General features: G+C 47.9%; 1 protein-coding gene across 1 annotated transcript in view; it reads right to left on the bottom strand.

The window, feature by feature from the left end:
* LOC123749156 (uncharacterized) overlaps nucleotides 1–22,671 on the bottom strand; it is a 546,434-nt gene that overhangs the window by 287,531 nt on the left and 236,232 nt on the right. The gene's annotated exons all lie outside the window — the stretch shown is intronic.

Genomic DNA, 22,671 nt, shown 5'->3' with positions numbered 1-22,671 from the left:
ATGTGAAGAGAAGGGAAATGAAGAGTGTTGAGGATGGTCGAGTGTTGTGTTGAGGAAGGTCGAGTGTAGTGTTGATTGTCGAGTGTTGCGTTGAGGATGGTCGAGTGTAGTGTTGAGGATGGTCGAGTGTTGCGTGGAGGATGGTTGAGTGTAGTGTTGATGGTCGAATGTAGTGTTGAGGATGGTCGAGTGTAGTGTTGATTGTCGAGTGTTGCGTTGATGGTCGAGTGTAGTGTTGATGGTCGAGTGTAGTGTTGATGGTCGAGTGTTGCGTTGAGGATGGTTGAGTGTAGTGTTGAGGATGGTTGTGTGTAGTGTTGATGATGGTTGAGTGTAGTGTTGATGATGGTCGAGTGTAGTGTTGAGGATGGTCGAGTGTAGTGAGGATGGTCGAGTGTAGTTTTGAGGATGGTCGAGTGTAGTGTTGATGATGGTCGAGTGTAGTGTTGATGGTCGAGTGTAGTGTTGATGATGGTCGAGTGTAGTGTTGATGATGGTCGAGTGTAGTGTTGAGGATGGTCGAGTGTAGTGTTGATGATGGTCGAGTGTAGTGTTGAGGATGGTCGAGTGTAGTGTTGAGGATGGTCGAGTGTTGCGTTGAGGATGGTCGAGTGTAGTGTTGATGGTCGAGTGTAGTGTTGAGGATGGTCGAGTGTTGCGTGGAGGATGGTTGAGTGTAGTGTTGATGGTCGAATGTAGTGTTGAGGATGGTCGAGTGTAGTGTTGATGGTCGAGTGTTGCGTTGATGGTCGAGTGTAGTGTTGATGGTCGAGTGTAGTGTTGATGGTCGAGTGTTGCGTTGAGGATGGTTGTGCGTAGTGTTGATGATGGTTGAGTGTAGTGTTGATGATGGTCGAGTGTAGTGTTGATGATGGTCGAGTGTAGTGTTGATGGTCGAGTGTAGTGTTGAGGATGGTCGAGTGTAGTGTTGAGGATGGTCGAGTGTAGTGTTGATGGTCGAGTGTAGTGTTGATGGTCGAGTGTAGTGTTGAGGATGGTCGAGTATAGTGTTGAGGATGGTCGAGTGTAGTGTTTGAGGATGGTCGAGTGTAGTATGCAGGATGGTCTTATCCCAGATAGTGTGGAGGGTTGCAGGTTATGTGGTTAAGATAGTTACAGTGCTGAAGATAGTGAGTAGTGAAGATGTCACCCGAACCATCCTGGTTAACCCCTTTGAGTGTGTGTGTGTGTACTCACGTATTTGTGCTTGCAGGATCGAGCATTGACTCTTGGATCTCGCCTTTCCGGCTATCGGTTGTTTACAGCAATGACTCCTGTCCCATTTCCCTATCATACCTAGTTTTAAAAGTATGAATAATATTTACTTCCACAACCTGTTCCCCAAGTGCATTCCATTTTTCCACTACTCTCACGCTAAAAGAAAACTTCCTAACATCTCTGTGACTCACCTGAGTTTCCAGTTTCCAGCCATGTCCCCTCGTTCTGTTATTATTACGTGTGAACATTTCATCTATTTCCACTTTGTCAATTCCTCTGAGTATTTTATATGTCCCTATCATATCTCCTCTCTCCCTTCTTTTCTCTAGTGTCGTAAGGTTCAGTTCCTTCAGACGCTCTTCATATCCCATCCCTCGTAACTCTGGGACAAGCCTCGTCGCAAATCTCTGAACCTTCTCCAGTTTCTTTGTGTTTCTTCACGTGGGGGCTCCATGATGGCGCGGCATACTCTAAGACGGGTCTCACGTAGGCAGTGTAAAGCGCCCTAAATGCCTCCTCATTTAGGTTTCTGAATGAAGTTCTAATTTTCGCCAGTGTAGAGTACGCTGCTGTCGTTATCCTATTTATATGTGCCTCAGGAGTTAGATTAGGTGTCACATACACTCCCAGGTCTCTTTCTCGAATCGTTACAGGTAGGATGTTCCCCTTCATTGTGTACTGTCCCTTTGGTCTCCTATCACCTGATCCCATTTACATAACTTTACATTTACTGGTGTTAAACTCCAGTAGCCATTTCCCTGACCATCTCTGCAACCTGTTTAAGTCCTCTTGGAGGATCCAACAATCCTCGTCTGTCACTACTCTTCTCGTTAATTTTGCGTCATCCGCAAACATTGACATGTATGATTCCACTTTTGTAAACATATCATTTACATAATTTAGAAAGAGGATTGGTCCCAGCACCGATCCTTGAGGTACTCCACTTGTTACTGTTCGCCAGTCCGACTTCACGCCCCTTACCATTACCCTCTGGCTCCTTCCTGTTAGGTAGTTCTTCACCCATAATAGGGCCTTTCCGCTTACTCCTGCCTGCCTCTCAAGTTTGTATAGCAGTCTCATGTGCGGTACTGTATCAAAGGCCTTTTGGCAGTCAAGAAATATGCAGTCTGCCCAGCCTTCTCTGTCCTGCCTTATCCTTGTTCCTTTATCATAGAATTCTAAAAGGTTTGTTAGGCATGATTTTCCTGTCCAGAACCCATGTTGGTGCTTGTTTACAAACCCAATGCTCTCCAGGTGCTCAACAAGTCTTAGTCTAATTATTCTTTCAAGTATTTTGCAGGGGATGCTTGTCAGTGATACGGGTCTGTAGTTAAGTGCCTCCTCCCTATCACCTTTCTTGCAAATCGGTACGACATTTGCCTCCTTCCAGCAACTGGGCAATTCTCCCCACATAAGTGATTCATTAAAGATCATTGCCAGAGGCACGCTGAGAGCCTGCGCTGCCTCTTTAAGTATCCACGGTGATACTTTGTCTGGTCCAACAGCTTTATTTGCATCCAGTGTTGTCAACTGTTTCATTACCTCCTCTGCTGTCACCTCTATATCTGATAATCTTTCATCTAGGTTAATCGCTTCTAACAATGGGAGCTGCTCAGGCTCGGTTGTGAACACTCCATGGAATTTTGCATTCAGTACCTCGCAGATTTCCTTGTCACTTTCTGTATATGCCCCTTCTGTTTTCCTCAATCTTGTCAATTGGTCATTTACCGACATCTTCCTTCTTATATGGCTATGTAGTAATTTAGGTTGCTTTTTCGCTTTGACTGCAATATCATTCTCATAATTTCTTTCCGACACTCGTCTTATGTTAATGTAATCATTCCTAGCTCTGTTACATCTAATCCTGTTGTCCTCTGTCCTTTGTCTTCTGTACTTCCTCCACTCCCTCCTGCTTCTCACCTTTGCTTCCTGACACTGTCTATTAAACCATGGAAATTCCAAAATCTAGTAAAACTTTGGCCTATTTCAAATTAGATTTTCAAGGGCCTCCCATGAGGCTTCAGTGTAACGTTAAAAGGTTACCTGGTTCAGAAAATTGGTTAGTAGGAAGGCCTCAGGACCCATGAGCAAGTCACACACACACTGTATACTTGTTGGAGTGTTTGCTTCACATTCTCTTGGTGAGGATGGAAAGGAAATTGTCTTCTGTTTTTTTTTTGTTAGTGAATAACATTATACACTGACTAATCATCAGCATAGATGATGTCTTTTATATCAATTAAATAAAAAAGTAAAATTGTTTTCAAATACAACAAAATAAAAGTGGCCTACTTGAGTAAGGCTGCAACCATAGTAAATTTGCTTAGCAGGTGGGAGAGAGTGGGAGGGGGGGGATAGTTCCTAATATTTAATACTAGTACTAATATTGCACTAATATTTAATACTCTGCGAGTCGTTCTCTGGACATTTCTTTAAATGGTCAGAATAAAGAATGCTTCTAGCCTAGGACTATTGCTGTAATATAAATCAAAATTATGAAAAGTAGAGAATATAATTGATATGGTGAACAGGTACAGTATTACCACCACATTTGTATGAAAATGGCAGATATGTTGCCTCTACAGGGTTTGTCTTGCCTAAATATTTATTGGAAGTATGTGGAGGTAACGTGGCCTAAATTAGTCATGCCCACCAGAACAGGCAGGTTGGATAATTCCCCAACAAATAGTGCTAAGAAAAAGATTAGTACTGTAATATATTAGTGAGGAAAGTGCACATAAATATTATTAACATTTAAGAAGTAGATAAATAGATGCACATTATTTAGAAATATGTACAGTATTTATTAAAAGTTAAAACTATGAAGCAAAATTTAAACACTTTATAATATGAATAGGTCTTCATGAACATAGAATAACTAATCAGGGTCATTACTCTTTGATTCTTCATATTTGTGTTCAGTACAAGCATAGAGAAATTTAACACAAGCATGCAAAATCTGCACAAAATATGTCTGTGGTAGATCACTGAAAGGCTCAAGAAATGGCAAGTATCACAACAAAGGAAAATTATTCTACATAAGAGATTACAGAAATTTAACAACATGCCATAGGGAGCCGGTCGGCCGAGCGGACAGCACGCGGGACTTGTGATCCTGTGGTCCTGGGTTCGATCCCAGGCGCCGGCGAGAAACATTGGGCAGAGTTTCTTTCACCCTATGCCCCTGTTACCTAGCAGTAAATAGGTACCTGGGTGTTAGTCAGCTGTCACGGGCTGCTTCCTGGGGGTGGAGGCCTGGTCGAAGACCGGGCCGCGGGGACACTAAAGCCCCGAAATCATCTCAAGATGGGTTATTATATTCCCTCCTGCTTTTTTCCTTTATTGTTGGAATAAATCTCTCTTCAGCCTCCTTGCATTTCAATATGACTTGGTTCATCATACTTTGCACTGTTTTTCCTCTAAGTTCTTCCTTCCACTGCACTTATCCCAGGTAGTCCCTTATCCTTCTGTAGTCCCCTTTTCTGTAATCAAGTCTCCTTTCCCGGACCTCTTGTCCTTTGGTCACAATTTTAAGCTCCATCATGTAGTCAAAGACTAGGACACAATGGTCACTGGCTCCTAGTGGAATTTCATGTTCCACCTGCTCGATGTCTTCTACATTCTGGGTGAAAATGAGATCTAAGAGGCTGGGCGTATCCCCTCCTCTTTCCCTAGTATCTTCCTTCACATGCTGTGTTAGGAAATTCCTGTCAATAACGTCTACCAGCTTCGCTCCCCAGGACTCCTCCCCGCCATAGGGATTCCTCGTTTTCCAATCTATCTCTCCATGATTTAGGTCCCCCATGACCAGCAGCTTCGCTCTCATTCTATGCTCTATAGTTGCTGCCCTTTGTGTGTGTGTGTGTGTGTGTGAGTATTATACTATATTCCTGTTAAAAGTCCAGCCGGTCCTCATAAATAAAGTCCAGAGTTCATTCCATGCACCCGGCAAACACCCTTTTAATGAAAGAAAAACGGTTTACACACGACTCACAACTGATGACATCCGAACACTTCCGGAATAAGTGCTTCGCTTACGAATTTTGTTCGAACCACAACGCTGTAAATGCTTCACCCACGTACTACAAATACAAATAATCGCCAACACAACCTAAACACCTAACCTAACTAATGCCTAAATATGCACAGTAAGCCAATATACTAAATGGTAATTTATATTTAAGAAAATTCCCATTTTGAATGAACAGCATGTTAAAATTATTGAATGCGTCTTTGGGGTCGACCACTGGATGGAATGGACTTGAGAGGACGGGTTGTTCAGGCTGTGATCCTGTTCTATTATCTGTTTCTCATTTACTAAGAAAAAAGCTTAAAAGATCCAAATATGTTATATATTAAGGAGCGTGAAGCACCTATCCGATTCCTTCAAGATACCAACTTTTCCGGACATCCTAAAATAGTTAGAACTTGTAAAAACTTGTTTTTACTTTTAAAAATATTTATATGAAAATCAATATCAAATACTGACAAGTTTTTTGTTCCTGTCAGAGTTGTGGAAAATGTGAATAACTCGTCGACAGATGTCGCTGGTGAATAGGATCCTCTATGGATCGTCGGTATTGGGGATTCGAAACTGTTTATGTTAACTAAACCCATATTTGATTTCCTCTACACATGGCGTTGTGATTATTGGGGCTCTGACCAGGCCTCGTGGTTGGCGGTCTGGTCATATAAACTGTTAGACGCCGCGACTTGCATTATAACCCATCCTTCCAAGCAATTTGTGAATTCTTGATTTTGCCAAATAAAATGAAATGAAATGTGTAATTAGACTTAGATGCTTAGGTTAGGTTAGGTTCTGTTCGTAATTCTGTGTGTTTGTGGTCCATGGAGTGAGGCATTCGCAGAGCTGCAATTTGAACAAAGGACATCAGAGAAGTAAGTAATTATCAAAAGAAGGCACCAAACCAGGAAGGCTATGTAGCACCATCAAATGCACAGAATAATCAAAGGGCGCCAAATATCATCAAGGATGCCAATACGAGAACAAAAACGCATAAGGCGAACGATATCAAAAGTATCTGAGTCACCAAGAATTCTATTGAGGGACAAGTGACCGCGAGGGGCGGTCGGAAAGCAAGACACACGCTCGTCCTGGAAGTCAGGACATTCAAGAAGGACATGCTCGACCGTAAGAGGGACAATGCAATTAGGACAATAAGGAGCAGGGCGGCGCTCCATCAAGTGACCATGGGTTAAGCGAGTATGGCCAATACGCAACCTTGCCAGAGCTGTTTCCCATCGCCGGTTACGGTGGTAGGAGGACGGCCACGAGGAAACACAACATTTAAGAGTACGTGGTTTGTTACCAGTAACAGACGACCAAGAAGCCTGCCAACGGGAAAGGACGGAGGAATGGATAACCGGGTAAAAGTCGGAATATGGAATACCTTTACGAGAGATGGGACAAGAGTGGACAGCTTCCTTGGCGGCAGCATCCGCACGCTCATTGAAAGACACCAATATGGCTGGGAACCCAACAAAACTCAACCGACTTAAATTTACTGTGAACAAGAAACAGCCAATGTCGGATCTCGACAACTACTGGATGAACATGATTAAAGGACCCGAGAGCCATGAGGGCACTACGAGAGTCACAACAACTACAAAGGAAGACTGACAACGAGAAAGCAGGAGACGAAGAGCATAGAGAATAGCATAAAGTTCCGCTGTAAAGATGCTAGTCTCCGGAGGTAACCGACACATATAAGTGCGATCAGGAAAAACAACAGAGTAGCCAACACCGTCCGCAGACTTAGACCCATCGGTGAAGACAGAAATGGAGCGGGAGTGAGAAGAAAAATGCTCAAGGAAAAGGCGTTTTAGAACCGTAGGAGGGGTAAAAGCTTTAGTGATACGGGTCAAGGAAGTACAAAACCGCGGAAGAGGGACTCTCCATGGGGCAAAGAAGGAACAACACGAGGGAGAAACATTAGAAAAACGAACGGAAAGAGAATCCTGGAAGCGAGATAACTGGACAGAAAGAGGGAGGTGATGAAGAGGAACAGGAACTGCAGGAGGGGTAAAAGTTAAAGCATGACAGAGGCGAGAGGAAGGATGTTGTAAGGACCGCGCAAGATAGCGAAGACAGTAGCGATCACGGCGGTCCTGGAGAGACAGGTAGCCGGTGTCAACATACAAGCTAAGGACGGGAGTCGAACGAAAGGCACCAGAGCTGAGGCGCAACCCAGTATGGTGCAAAGCATCAAGACGGCGAAGAGTAGAAGGAGAAGCAGACGAGTAAGCAGGGCAACCATAATCGAGCTTAGACAGGACAAGAGAGGAATGTAAAGCAAGGAGAGTGCGCCTATCTGCCCCCCAAGAAGTATGGGACAAGACCCGAAGGAGGGTAAGGGCCTTAGAGCACTCAACACGGAGGTAAGAGATATGGGGAGACCAAGACAAACGAGTGTCAAGGAATAACCCCAAAAGCTTCGCGGAATCTTTGTATTCAAGGGGATGACCATAAAGTGACAAAGAGGGACGAAGGACGACCCGTTTCCGCGTAAAAGTCATGGCACAAGTCTTAGAAGTAGAAAACTTGAAGCCATGATCGGTGGCCCAAGACGACACGGCATCAATTGCAAGTTGAAGCCGGCGCTGAAGGAGAGGCGAATCATCACCCTGACAACAAAGGGTAAGATCATCGACATAGAGAGCGGAGAAGACACCAGAAGGAAGAGAGGAAAGAAGACCATTGAGGGCAACCAGAAAAAGAGTAGTGCTCAGAACACTACCCTGGGGCACACCTTCGTATTGCTGAAAAGAGGCAGAGAGAGCAGTACCAAGGCGCACCCGAAAGGAACGACGAGAGAGGAAGCTGCGGAGAAAGAGAGGGAGATGACCACGAAGGCCAAAAGAATGAAGTTGAGATAGAATATGATATCGCCAAGTGGTGTCGTAAGCCTTTTCCAGGTCAAAAAGGACGGCAACAACGGAGGTCTTCGCAGCAAAAGCAGTACGAATATAGACCTCCAAGTTCACCAGGACATCTGTCGTGCTGCGGCACTTGCGGAAACCAAATTGAGAAGGGGAGAGGAGGTGATGGTGTTCCAGGAACCCCATCAGACGAACGTTAACCTTACGTTCAAAGAGTTTGCAGACACAACTTGTGAGAGCAATAGGGCGAAAGTCCTTAGGGGAAGTACACAGAGACCCCGGTTCGCGATCAGGGAGGACAACGGCATCGAGCCAGTCCTCAGGGACTGACGACGACTCCCAGATCCGATTATACAGACTCAGTAAATACTGAGACGTGCACGGAGGGAGATGGCGAAGCATCTCATAATGAATACCATCGGAGCCCGCCGCCGTAGAACCGCAGAGGGCCAGGGCAGAACGAAGTTCAGAGAGAGAGAAGGGATCATTATAGGGAAGCTGAAGACAAGTGCAGAAATCTAAAGGACGAGACTCAAGGACAGGTTTACGAAGAAGGAAAGATTGGGGAAGATGAAGACCAGAGCTAACAGAAGAAAAGTGGGAACCCAGTGCGGAAGCGACCTGCAACGGGTCCGCCACAAGAGTATCATGGAGGTGAAGGACCGGTGAAACATCGGGAACGAACTTACCCGCTATCTTGCGGATACGCTTCCAGATCTGGGCCAGAGGAGTTTCGGACGTAATTGTTGAGACATAAGATGCCCAACATTCACGTTTAGCCATACGGATGGCCCTACGGGCAACCGCACTCGATTTCCGAAAGAAAAGAAAAGAATCGGTCGTCTGCCTACGGCGGTGCCTCTTCCAGGCTGCACGCTTACAGCGCACAGCCCGAGCACAGTCCGCATTCCACCAGGGAACGCACTTCCATGGACCCCGAGAGGAAGAGCGAGGGATAGAGCGGAGGGCAGCGTTGAAAACAGGAGGAGAGAAAAAGAAATGAAAAAAGGAGGAGAGCGCGAGAGAGAGGCAGAAGGGAGAGGTCAGAGAGAGCAGCACTGAGGGTAAATAGGGTCCAGTCCGCCTTAGCAAACTGCCACCTAGGGAAAGAGAGGGAAGGGCGAAAAGAGAAAAAGGAAACAAGGATGGGGAAATGATCACTTCCATGGAGGTCATCAAGAACCTGCCACGTGAAATCTAAGTAAAGAGAAGAAGAGCAGAGAGAAAGATCAAGACAAGAAAGGGTGCGAGTCCGAGAGTCCAAATGAGTGGGCTCACCAGAATTCAGAAGAGACAGGGAAGAAGAGAGGAGAAACGGCTCAAGAAGGCGACCCCGGGTATTCGTTAGAACGTCACCCCAAAGAGAATAACAACAATTGAATTCACCCAGCAGGAGCACAGGCTCCAGCAAGAAGTCTAGGAGGTGTTTCAAATCAGGAAGAGAAAGCGGGACACTCGGGGGGAGATAAATGGAACAAACTGTGTACCATTTCCCCACAAAGATACGAGCAGCAGAACAATGGAGAGGCGAAGGAAAAAGCAAAGGAACAAAGGGAACATCAGCACAAATTAGGAGAGCAGAAGAATTAGAAGCCCCAGCAACGGCTGGGGGGGGGGAAGAGAAAGGAATAGCCACGAAAACGACCAGAACGAGCACCAAGCATCGGCTCCTGGAGACAGACACAAAGGGGCGAAAACCGCGAAATCAGGAGTTGGAGTTCGAGGAAATTGGCGTAATAATCTCGAACGTTCCATTGAAGAATGAACAACGACGAGAAAAGAAAGGACAAAAACAGAGAACAAGGAAGAAACAAAGGCGAAAGAGCAACAGAGCACGTTAAAGAATATCAGGGTCAGGATCAGGGTCAGCAAAGTCAGGGTTAGGGGGCATGGGTAAACTGAGCAAAGTCGGAGGGAAGGAAACGGGAGAACAGATCAGAGGTGGGCGGGCGGGGTCCGGAGGAGGAGACAACGAAAAGGAGCAGTCAAGGACAGCAGCAGGAAGACGGGGAGTAGAAAGAGGGGAGCGTACCTCAGCAAGGACAGCAACTGAGAAGGAAGCGAGGGCTAAAGAAACCTCCATAGCAGGAACAGGGGGCGCAACCACCGAAATGGGAGGGGAAGGAGCGAGAGAGGCAGAAGTAGGGGCCGAGGAAGAAAACGAAACCTTCTTACCCGCCGGGGAGGAGGAAAAAGAGGAGCCAGGCTTACGCCTCAGACTTAAAGAGACAGGTGTCCCAGCAACCACGTACTGGGCAACGGATTCTAGCGTCTCAACAGGAGAAGCTGAACGAGAGCACACATGACGGCCGTTTGGAGAGCGATGGACATCAGCCCGCACCGACAGGCGGCGGGGAGAGTCAAGAGACGGAGGAGAAGGATTGGAAGGAGGAACGGAGGGAGACGAGGAAGAAGACACAGGAGACACGACAGACCGGGTAGAAAGAAGGGGAACCCCAGACAGAGGACCAGGAGATGGATCCTTCGGGAGAGAACCCAAAGGAACAGAGGAGGGGGCAGTGGGCGCATCAGGGTCCAAGGCCCGGAAATGGTTGTGAGTCTGAGGAAGGTGGGAAGGACGAGGAGAGAAAGAGCGCACATGCGAGCATAAGAGATATTAGTATAAGGCGGGATCCGGCGAACCTCGCGTCTCGCCTCAGGAAAAGATAAACGCTCCCGGTGCTTCAAGTTGAGGACGGCTGCCTCAAGCTTGTAATGGACACACGCACGGGAGAAGATAGGATGGGCCTCACCGCAGTTGAGGCAACGAGCCTGGGGAGAAGTGCACTCCGACTTAGAGTGACCTTCGCCACTACACAAAGGACAGAGAGAGACAGTCCCAGAGCAGCGGAGGGCAACATGCCCAAACCTCCAGCACTTGTTACAGAGCCGAGGAGAAGGAATGTACTCCTGGACAGAGCACCTGGCACCAGAAAGAATGACAGAGGGTGGAAGGGTCTTACCATCAAAGGTAACCTTCACAACCCGGAGGGGCAGACGGCGATAACCACGAGGGGGACGAGTAAATGTATCCACCTGGAGTACAGAATGACCCTGAGCCTCGAGGATATGCTTGATATCCTCGTGACAGTCCTTGACATCCCTAACACCGGTCGCAACATGGTGCAGGAGGAGAACAGTGCCAACACTGGCATTCAATCGGGCGTTCTTCGAGACCCGAACAGGGGTCTTGCCTAGGCAGGATAAGGCGGCCAAGCGGGCGGCCGCATCCTGAGAAGGAGCAGCAACGACAAGGGTACCAAGACGAGTGGGGTTGAAGGTGATAGAGGCATCCACGGAATCGACAAGATGCCTATGAAGGGAAAAATCATCAGGAGGAGTTGAATCCAAAGGTAGGAGGTCAAAGTATTTAGTCCATGTAGCAGGACCAAACAAAGCATGGAACGAAGTAGGATGGGAAGGGAGCATACGAGAGCGGCCATGGCGGGGACGGCGATGAGAACCCTTAGAGAGAGAGATGGGTCGAAAGGTGCAGTAGTCACAGGAAAGGATGGAGCCGTGCAAGGGGATGAGACCGTCACCACAGCAGGCTTGGGGCTCGACCCAACCACAGAGGAGGGAGGGGAGCAGGGAGGAAGAGTCCGGTCTGGGCCTAAACCGGGTCCCGTAGCGGGGGCTACAGATCCCGGTCTTCCAGGACGGTCCGACTCAGGGGCCTGGTCGCCCACCCCATGAGCCTGGGTAATAGAAGGCAAGTCGTTATCCATACAGCAAACCAAACAAAATAGATGGGACCTGGAACCAAGGGATACCACCTACCAGGGCAGCCAGGGAGGCCGAGCGCGGGCCAGTGCAGGTAGGGTGTGTCGTCCCCAGTGGTGCTCCCCTTTTTCAACAGGAGAGTCCTACTACTTCGTTCATTCTCCCACACTGGTGCTAAGACCCCAGTCCCCCTATCGCCCCAGCCTGGACACCCAAGGCTCACAAGGCCCCTACATGGTGCCCTTCAGCACATACACCACCCAAAGAGGGGGCAGGAGAGAGGGCACAGGCAACCCACACCGGTCCCAGGGATGTGCACGTGAGCCCCTCACCACGGCAAGGAGGCACCATGGAGGGGGTGCCAGACTGGATAACTCTCTTGTCGCGAGTTTAGGCACGATATTTTATATAACAGCTTTGCTGTAGATTGTTCTTGTAGCGTTGCTAAGTGATTTTTCTTTAATTGCAGTTGCAGAAAGATGAGGGTGGAGGTGGAGACAGTCACTGTGTGCTCCACTATACACTCCTATATGATATAAATGTTCTAGGCATTTTACTTGTAGATATATTGTCCAGGTACTCCCCTAGTTCTAGAGTGTTCACTGGTGATAAAGATAATTCGATAAGGTGTCCTGAGCTAAATAATGTTCGCTAAGGCTCCGTCACTGTTGTTCACTCTTTTGTAAACAAACGCGTTCTAGCCACGGGGTATGGTGGGCGCTTCTTGTTCCCGAGATGCCCCTCCCTCTGCCTTGAGAGGGGTAGCTTCCAATGAATATTGATTTATTATTTTTACTGTCTAGACATATGATTGAGATAAGATGTGATTATAATATTATTAGATATAGGATTTAAAGATTATAAGTAGTACTTATAGTACTATTGATTCTTATTAAGGATTCGATTTATAATCTCTACCAGATATTGATTATGTTCCAATAGTTTTTGAATTAAGAAATCCTTTTAGAAGCTTCTGAATCCTTGAGAGAACATGCACAAAGTCACGGAGGCATCTATAGGGCCCCTATGGTGTGTGTGATTCTAGTGGCATTGTCATCTAGGATCAAGATGCTTAATGAATATATTGTGATTCTGATATGATTTTGATATGATTTTGATATGATTTGATATGATTTTGATATGATTTTATATAATTTTGATATGATTTAGATATGATTTAGATATGATACATTTCTTAGATAATAATATTGATATTGTTACGGTGCCCTCTCCTATTTCTTTCGTTTGCCGGCTTAAAGAGTCATATCAGCTCTCCCTACTGATTCTCTGAGGTTCAGGGAGTCTAATGATATATGTGGCGACCAGACCGGCTGCCAGTTAAGGGAAGGAAGTTATATTATAAGTTGTAAATAAAGGAAAATTGGCGCCCTGGTATAAAATGAAACAGTATCCCCTACGGCAGATATGACCTTTTGGAAGGGACACAAGCCGATCGCGGATTGGCCGACGTAGGTCGCGGGCGACAAATCAGGGCCCGCCATGACGTCACCGAGTGCCCCGGTCGGCGCCAACGTCAGAGTTGTTCTGACCTTGGAAGCGACAGGACGCGCCTCGGTCTGCTCCCAAGGATTGGAGGCTCTGCAAGCCTTATTCAGTGGATTGAGCTGGTCATCGCAGCCCATCATAGTTATTGGAGACCCTGCGCTTCTGGGAAGCAAAAGAGGAACCAAGTTCAGTGAGCAGAGAAGTGCCAAACTTGGAAAATAGTCGGCGACGACGCTGGGCGGCGCCGCTGGCTGGACGTTGAGGTCTGGAAGGTGGGCGGGCAGGCCTAGCTGTGACTGGGGTCACATCCACTGAGAATCTTGGAAGGACGACACCGTGCCTTGGACAAGGAGCAACGCCTTGTGGGAGAGGCGAGTGTGGGGAAAAATAGTGACTAGCTCAGCGCCCATCGATGAACCAGGATTGGGGCAGCTGAATCTCAGGGATTGGAACGGCGACGACGCGAAGGCTTCACGACACCTGAGGACCTGTGGAACGCCCTGGATCGTCAAGGATCGACCCAAGGAAGCGTGGGAACCTCACACCATCGAGGGACAGGCGTCGTGAGCCAGGAATGTAAGGTAGATCATTTTCCCTCCCATTACCCCTTGTATGAGTAGGCTAGTTAGGCCACAATATTTGCTTGTGTATGTGGCAGCAAGACTTTATTACTTTAATAGTAGAATAGGCTGCAAGGCAGCTTGTGTCCAGGACTGTCAGAGAGGACAGTGTGTATGGATGGCAGGACAGTGAAGAATAGGTGCCGACGTGGTGAAGAGGCCCTCCTGTGAGAGTGTGAGACTCCTGTCTTCCTGCCCAGTTCAAGGAGTGTTGGATGGTCGTGGAAGAAGAGGCTGACGATCTCCAGACTCATTATCCATATTCCATATTCATGTATTACTTGCGATTGTGTGTGTGTGTTCATGTAATTTGCATCAGTAAATCCACACATTTTATTACTGTGTTTGAGTGTGCCTCCATTTATGATATTTCTCTATGAGCATACATTTCTGGCTACAAACAATATATAATACACCCACTGAACTGCATTGCTGGGGTGCAGATATAATAACCCAGCTGGCGACCTTGCTAAGAGGAAGATAGAGAAGACAGGCGGGAAAGGAGTTCCTGCAACCTTTTTTTGTGTGGCAGGCAAGACTCAGGGAGGTTATGGTTATAGGTAAGCCTGAGTCTTCCTTCACTCCCCCACGGGTCTAGGCCGGAACTGTTAACAGCAGTTTCCCCGTGTTTGACTGAAGGGCTTCCAGGGTGAATCAGTGGCACCCCTTTGTGGTGGAAGTAAAGGTTTGCGGAGGTGGGCATTGTTGGTCCTCTCTTGTGTGACCAAGGAGACTCCGGTGAATCCAGGGAGTCGGAGGGGCTGAGTATTTGGGCCTTTGTGCCCCTAGCAGCCGAGTGTTAGTAGAGCCCCGGACCGCCCACCCCCACGTGACAAGAGAACTGGCGACCTTGCCAGGATTCGAACCCCAGTAGCCAAGAACTGGGAACTTCGCCAGGAAGCGTGGATCAAGCTACAGTGTGGCCCAAATTTCAAGACAAGTGTTGCCAGGGTACTAATACTGTGTGGCCAGTGAATTCGGTGGTACTGTTACTCAACCGGCTAAGGGACTGAAACGGTGAAATTAGTGCCTACTAACTTGTCTGTGTTGTCGTGTATGCTCAATGATATAGAGATGGAGGAAGACAAAGTAAAGAAATTTATTAACACAAGGGACGAGAGAATTTTGGAAGAGTGTACCAAGGCCCAGCGCCAACAAGTGGCAAACCACTTTGGGATCAGGTTGAGGACGACTAAGGTAGCGGAGCGAAGGATAGAGATCATGGCACAGCTCACCAGCTCGAGAGGAAGCGACGGGAGATGAGCCATCTCAAGAGGAGCCGTCCCGAGGAGAGCCGTCGGAAGGTGAACCGTCCCGACTAGGGCCTCCCCAAGCGCCTACCAGTGTGGAGGAGATTCACAGTGAACATGGGAGCAGTGGAAGGTCTAGCTGTAGTAAGAGGAGCCTGCAACTGGAAATAATGAAGATGCAACTGGAAGCCCAGCTGCGACGAGAGGAAGAGAGAAGCGCAAATGCAGCGAGAGGAACCGTGCGGCCTGAGCTGCAGCGAGAGGAACGTGAGGCTGAGCTTGCAGCGAGAGGAGCGAGAAGCTCGGCTGCAGCGGGAAGAAGGGGAGGAGACAACTGCGACTGGAAGAGATAAGGGCAAAGAAAAGAAGTCGAATTGCGTCGCGTTGAACGTGGTCTGCCCTCACTACCTGCTCGGCGGGATGACCTCAAGGTAAGGGAACGTGACTTACCTACGTTCGAACCACAAGAAGCTGAGGCGTTCTTCGAACACTTTGAACGGATAGCAACTCTGAAGGAGTGGCCGGAAGATGATTGGGCTGCTCTGGTCCAGGGCAGGTTGACTGGTGAGGCCCGGGAAGCCTATTAACATGCTGGACCTAGAGGAGTGTACTAGTTATGACGCGATTTAAGAATGTGGTTCTCCACTCATTCCGGCTGACTCCGGAGATGTACCGAAGCGGTTCAGAGAGTGTACAAGAGCGTCGGGAAAGACTTACGCCGAGACCGCCAGGGATATGGGAACGGAAATTCCTACGATGTTGAATGTGGAGGAAGCGGAGTCGGTGGATGATATCAAACGACTGATAGTGATGGAGAAGTTCATGTCGGTGCTCCATCCTGAGTTGCGAGTAAGGTTGAGAGAAGCAGGTATTAAGGACCTGAAGGCGCAGCGGACCGAGCCGACATGCTGGAGGAGGCACTACAGTCTCAGGAGGGAGGGGCCGCCCAGAGACTCGCCTTTACCCCAGGTCGGGAGGGAACCTTAGGAGTTCAGGAGGAGCGAGGATGGGTGGGGACTCTCCCAAGAGTAGTGGTGCCCGATGAAGTAACGCGGTTCAAGAGCTCAAGGGACGCGGGGAGGAAGCTCCAACCTGGAGCAGTGGACCTAACTCGGAGCGAGTGCTGCAGTCCCGGATACGACGACAGGGAGTCCAAGGAGGACCCAGGGGACGTCTGCAAGTGGTACCGCCAGAGTGACTAGCGAGTGGCCGCCCAGGGGAGGTGGCCGATGCTACAACTGTGGTGTGAGAGGACATTATGCCCGCGAGTGTGAGGAGCACCAAAGGAATGTAGGATTAATGTTGGAAGAGGGAGAGAGTGTTTGTTCACCACCCCATATTATAGTGGACCAACGTGAATGGTTGGGAAATGAAGTTGGGTGAACATCCCTTCGTTTCGGGGCCAACGTGAGTTTGGAAAGTCAGTCCCAGTGGAGGTTGCCGTGCTTCGAGATACGGGTGCTGACATAAGTATGGTGACCAGGAGTATTCTCCCCAAGGAATTTAATGATTCACCTTGGGAGTGGTGAGGGATACGCAGTGTGGGGGAGGAATAAAGGTTGCCACTTCACGAAGTACAGCTGATTTGCCGACTGCGGAGTCGAGAAAGCTATAGTAGCTGTAGCCCCTAAGTTTACCCCTAGAGCATGTACAGATGGTGCTGGGTAATGACCTCGGAGGAGGCAGGATACAACCCGATTGGGCCAGGAGGGCCTATGTTGCAAGCAGCGGTACAACCCTGCCAGGTGAGGTATCGGTCGTTCCAGATGGTGGTGAGGAAGCCGACTTCGCCAGGGAAAACGTCGCCAGAGACGACGACAACGAGGGCGAGAGTGCAGAGAGGTCGTCGGAGGTTGTGGAAAACCCCGACGGGGACCTCCGACTAAGCCTGATGATGCGTGTGGAGGAGTGGCGAGGAGCAGCTGTACAAACGCCTGGGGCGGTGAAGAGGCTGCAGACCGCACTCCCTCCATACAGAAACGTAATAAAGTAAGCTCAGTGGATGAGCGAACGGCGGTGAGGGGCAGAGTGGAGGAGCCACGACGCAGTGCACCCTATGCCGGCCAGATGAATAGTGGTAGGTGCAAGATGAACCACCGTAGTGAGGTGAGCCACAAGGAGGTGGATGAGCCCAACCACGAACCGAAGAAGACGTCTGCAGGGAAGAGAATCTCATGGAGGAGTGAAGATGTTGTCGGGAACGAAGGAGCGAGTGGTATAGGAAGGGCAATACGAAGAAAGCAGGGAATAGGTACACCCAGGGTAGGCGCCAGCCTAACCAGAGGGGCATTGGGCCATCGCAAAAGCCTAGTGTGGAAGAGAGGAAGCTGCTGGATGGAGTACAGGTTACAAGTGCCACTGTGAGGAGACAACGCACCTACGGGAGAAGAGGAACCGAGAAGAGAGAAGATTGGCGAAGAGGAGATCATGAGAGGAAACATGGAGTACCTGTAGGACGCAAGTGGAAATGCAAGACTATCTCAGAGTGCACGACGCGGTGGAGGCGCCGCATGCACTGAATCTTACAGTGGTAACGAGCCGTGGGAGTACACCCCGTAGCCACGGAGAGGGGATTTCTTGTAGGTGTTCAGGGAACACCCATCACACCGGTACTATGCGAGGTGGAGATACAATGAGGCAAGTGACTGGCAAGGTGGTACGAGCCACGTCACCAACTGGAGGAGTGACACTTCAGGAACGGAGGGAGCAAGAGTATAGGTTGCCCTCTTGAGTGCTGCTCTTCCGATATGACTCTTATTTTAAGGGGAGGGGTATGTTACGGTGCCCTCTCCTATTTCTTTCGTTTGCCGGCTTAAAGAGTCATATCAGCTCTCCCTACTGATTCTCTGAGGTTCAGGGAGTCTAATGATATATGTGGCGACCAGACCGGCTGCCAGTTAAGGGAAGGAAGTTATATTATAAGTTGTAAATAAAGGAAAATTGGCGCCCTGGTATAAAATGAAACAGTATCCCCTACGGCAGATATGACCTTTTGGAAGGGACACAAGCCGATCGCGGATTGCCGACGTAGGTCGCGGGCGACAAATCAGGGCCCGCCATGCGTCACCGAGTGCCCCGGGCGGCGCCAACGTCAGAGTTGTTCTGACCTTGGAAGCGACAGGACGCGCCTCGGTCTGCTCCCAAGGATTGGAGGCTCTGCAAGCCTTATTCAGTGGATTGAGCTGGTCATCGCAGCCCATTATAGTTATTGGAGACCCTGCGGCTTCTGGGAAGCAAAAGAGGAACCAAGTTCAGTGAGCAGAGAAGTGCCAAACTTGGAAATAGTCGGCTACGACGCTGGGCGGCGCCGCTGGCTGGACGTTGAGGTCTGGAAGGTGGGCGGGCAGGCCTAGCTGTGACTGGGGTCACATCCACTGAGAATCTTGGAAGGACGACACCGTGCCTAGGACAAGGAGCAACGCCTTGTGGGAGAGGCGAGTGTGGGGAAAAATAGTGACTAGCTCAGCGCCCATCGATGAACCAGGGATTGGGGCAGGCTGAATCTCAGGGATTGGAACGGCGACGACGCGAAGGCTTCACGACACCTGAGGACCTGTGGAACGCCCTGGATCGTCAAGGATCGACCCAAGGAAGCGTGGGAACCTCACACCATCGAGGGACAGGCGTCGTGAGCCAGGAATGTAAGGTAGATCATTTTCCCTCCCATTACCCTTGTATGAGTAGGCTAGTTAGGCCACAATATTTGCTTGTGTATGTGGCAGCAAGACTTTATTACTTTAATAGTAGAATAGGCTGCAAGGCAGCTTGTGTCCAGGACTGTCCAGAGAGGACATGTGTGTATGGATGGCAGGACAGTGAAGAAGAGGTGCCGACGTGGTGAAGAGGCCCTCCTGTGAGAGTGTGAGACTCCTGTCTTCCTGCCCAGTTGAAGGAGTGTTGGATGGTCGTGGAAGAAGAGGCTGGCGATCTCCAGACTCATTATCCATATTCCATATTCATGTATTACTTGTGATTGTGTGTGTGTGTTCATGTAATTTTGCATCAGTAAATCCACACATTTTATTACTGTGTTTGAGTGTGCCTCCATTTATGATATTTCTCTATGAGCATACATTTCTGGCTACAAACAATATATAATACACCCACTGAACTGCATTGCTGGGTGCAGATATAATAACCCAGCTGGCGACCTTGCTAAGAGGAAGATAGAGAAGACAGGCGGGAAAGGAGTTCCTGCAACCTTTTTTTGTCTGGCAAGCAAGACTCAGGGAGTTATGGTTATAGGTAAGCCTGAGTCCTTCCTTCACTCCCCCACGGGTCTAGGCCGGAACTGTTAACAGCAGTTTCCCGTGTTTGACTGAAGGGCTTCCAGGGTGAATCAGTGGCACCCCTTTGTGGTGGAAGCAAAGACCTGCGGAGGTGGGCATTGTTGGTCCTCTCTTGGTGTGACCAAGGAGGACTCCGGTGAATCCAGGGAGTCGGAGGGGCTGAGTATTTGGGCCTTTGAGCCCCTAGCAGCCGAGTGTTAGCAGAGCCCCGGACCGCCCACCCCCACGTGACAATATGGTGGGTAAAATTTCCCACATCTTCCAGAGAGGAGAGTACTGGCACTGAGTACCATACTAAGGACAATATTAACCATATGTATTCATTTACTCTCCATCGGATTGATAATACAAGTGCAAATTTTGCTTGCACTTTTGTGCAGCTGTCCATTGTGGACGATTGTGTCTGTTAGGAGTCTGTGGGTCATGTGGAGTTAGAGGGTCTGGAGGTCTCTCAGGATCTAACTGCAGTTGACTCACTAATTCCATGTGGATGAGTTTGTCCAATGTCTTCAGGGAAGTTGTTCCTTTAGACAGGATTTTGACTTTTCTCAAAATCCCCTGGCTATCTGGATGGACTGAGACAACTTTACCTAATGACCAGTCAGCCCTAGGGCCATCACTGTCTACTAAGACAATATCGACAGGTTGGAGATTAGATATATTATGTGGGACATTGGCCCCATAGTGATGTTCTTGTAGAGAAGTAACATATTCTTTTGTCCAAACATCATTCCATTTTTGGATTATGCTGGACAGATGCTTATACCCCTGAACCAACTCGCTCTGACCCACATATGAGGGATCTCTGATCTCATCATCCACTAGAGATGGTACTGGAGTTAGGAGTCTTCCATACATTAGGTGGGCAGGACTTAATGGCTCATGTTGAGTAGGATCATTAGACAAGTAAGTCAACGGCCGGTTATTCACCCTTGATTCTACCTCCGTGATTACTGTCTGGAGTTCCTGAAGATTGATTTTCTGACAGTGTAGAGGTTTTCTCAAGGATCTTTTGACAGTTCCTATTAACCGTTCATAAAATCTTCCGTGCCATGGGGCTCTCGGAGGGATAAATTTCCATCTGCAATGACGTTTTTCCAGTGTGGAAGTAACTGCAGGATGGGAATAGAATTCCTGTAAACATGCTTCTCCAGCTACCAAGTTTGCTCCGTTATCTGAAATCATCAGCTTGGGGCATGATCGGCGTGCTGCGAATCTGCGGAAAGCTTGTATAAATGATTGAGCAGTCATATCGGGTGTTAACTCCAGATGGACTGCTCTGGTGGTAGCACATGTGAACAGACAGATGTATGCCTTGATAGGTTGCTTATCTGCAGTCCCTGTTAGTAAGCTACCTATAAGTTCCTAGATAAGCAACAGGGACTGGTTATCTGCAGTCCCTGTTGTTCCTGTATAATCTACTCCTGTCGTCTCGAAAGGGTGTAGATGGACCACTCGTTCCTTTGGTACGGTGGTGGCCCTGGATAAGAGCAAGTTCTTGCATTGTACCTTTGGCATATCATGCAATTCTTCCAGATTGATTTGACTGTCTTCCCTGAGGAATCCAGTACTGCTGTCTGATATGTGTGAGTGTGTGTAATACTCCTCCATTTTGATGATTTGTTGATGTGTATGTAACACAATCAACCTTGTGATCAAATGATTTTTTGGTAAAAGCCATGGATGCACGGTATCTACGATTGATATCTGCGTGTTTAAGTCTCCCTCCACAACGCAGAATGTTGTGATTTTCTTGGTCAATCCACAGACCGAGATTGTGTTTTAACTTATGTGGAAGATTTTCATAGTTATTCCCGTAAGTTTCTCTCTGGGCTTGTCTTACCCAATAGATAAGTGCATCTGGAAAAGTGTATTTTAAACCTTTTTTCCTGAGATAATGAAACACGTTCTGTGTTACATTGATTAATTGATGAGCGAGGAGTAACGAGTACAATCCATGACTGATATTTGAGCTTGCTGCCTGGTGGTAGTTATGGTTTGTGTCGTAATGATGTGTGGCTTTTTTCCAGCCAACTACCATTCACTAACCATCGAGGCCTATGAAACCAAATATCTGCCTTTGCAAACTGTTTAAACGTCATACCTCTTGATGAGAGATCAGCTGGATTATCTTTTGTTGGTACATGAACAATTGAAAGCCTGCGGAAATTTCTTTAATTTCCGAGACGCGATTTTTTACATATGGAGTCGGACAGTTGTCGTTTCGCACCCATTGTAAGACAGCTTCACTGTCAGACCATATAATGACATCTTTGATGTTCATGGTAGACAAGACTTGTTTGATATGCACTGCTAAGCGTGTGCCAGTTAGCAATGCAGTTACTTCCATCTGAGGCAAAGTTCTCTTTTTTAATGGAGCAACTCTGGCCTTAGAGGTGATATGATATGATTGATGGGAAGTCACTAAGTAAGCACAAGCTCCAAAGCTTTGGCTGACGAGTCTCCGAATACATGTAGTGATACTTCATCATTTTCCTCGACTATGTGTCTCGGAAAGATTATCTTTTCGACTAAAGTTTGTTCTTGAGCTACTTCCATCCAAGCTTTTTGTAACTGGAGTGGTAGTGGATCATCCCAACCAACTTTAATCTTCCAAGCGTCTTGCACCAATAAACACCACTTGATAGTTAAAGGATTTAGTAGACCAAGTGGGTCGAATACTTTGCTAACTTGTGAAAGCAAATCCCTTTTTGTAGGAATGCAATAATTTACTGGTACAGATTTGTTTGATATTGTGTCCGAGATTAGATCCCATTCCATACCTAACACCTTTTGTGATTCTGGTACGTGATATTCAGGGTAATCTTTTGCTATTTGATTATTCAATGTTGCATTATTAGAGGCCCAAGATTGTAATGGCATGTTGGCACCTTGTAGCTCCTTGTTGGCCCCCATGATATAATTGTAACAGTTCAGTAGTACTGTTAACTGTCCCTTGAAAATTATCTACATATAGATTCTGACTGATTTCAGCCTTATAGGGACTTGATGATTTCTTCAGATGAGTATCTAGAGTTGCTTGCAACAGAAATGGACTAGACTTCGCACCGAAAAGAACCGAGGAGAATCTGAAAGTCACTATAGGACTATTGATATCTTCTGGGTTCTCTACCCATAGAAACTTAGTGAAGTCTCTATCTTCTT

Source organism: Procambarus clarkii, chromosome 14 (assembly GCF_040958095.1).
Source record: "Procambarus clarkii isolate CNS0578487 chromosome 14, FALCON_Pclarkii_2.0, whole genome shotgun sequence".
Lineage (NCBI taxonomy): Eukaryota > Metazoa > Arthropoda > Malacostraca > Decapoda > Cambaridae > Procambarus > Procambarus clarkii.
Note: the sequence above shows the minus strand (reverse complement) of the source record. Positions and strands in the feature narration are given on the sequence as shown.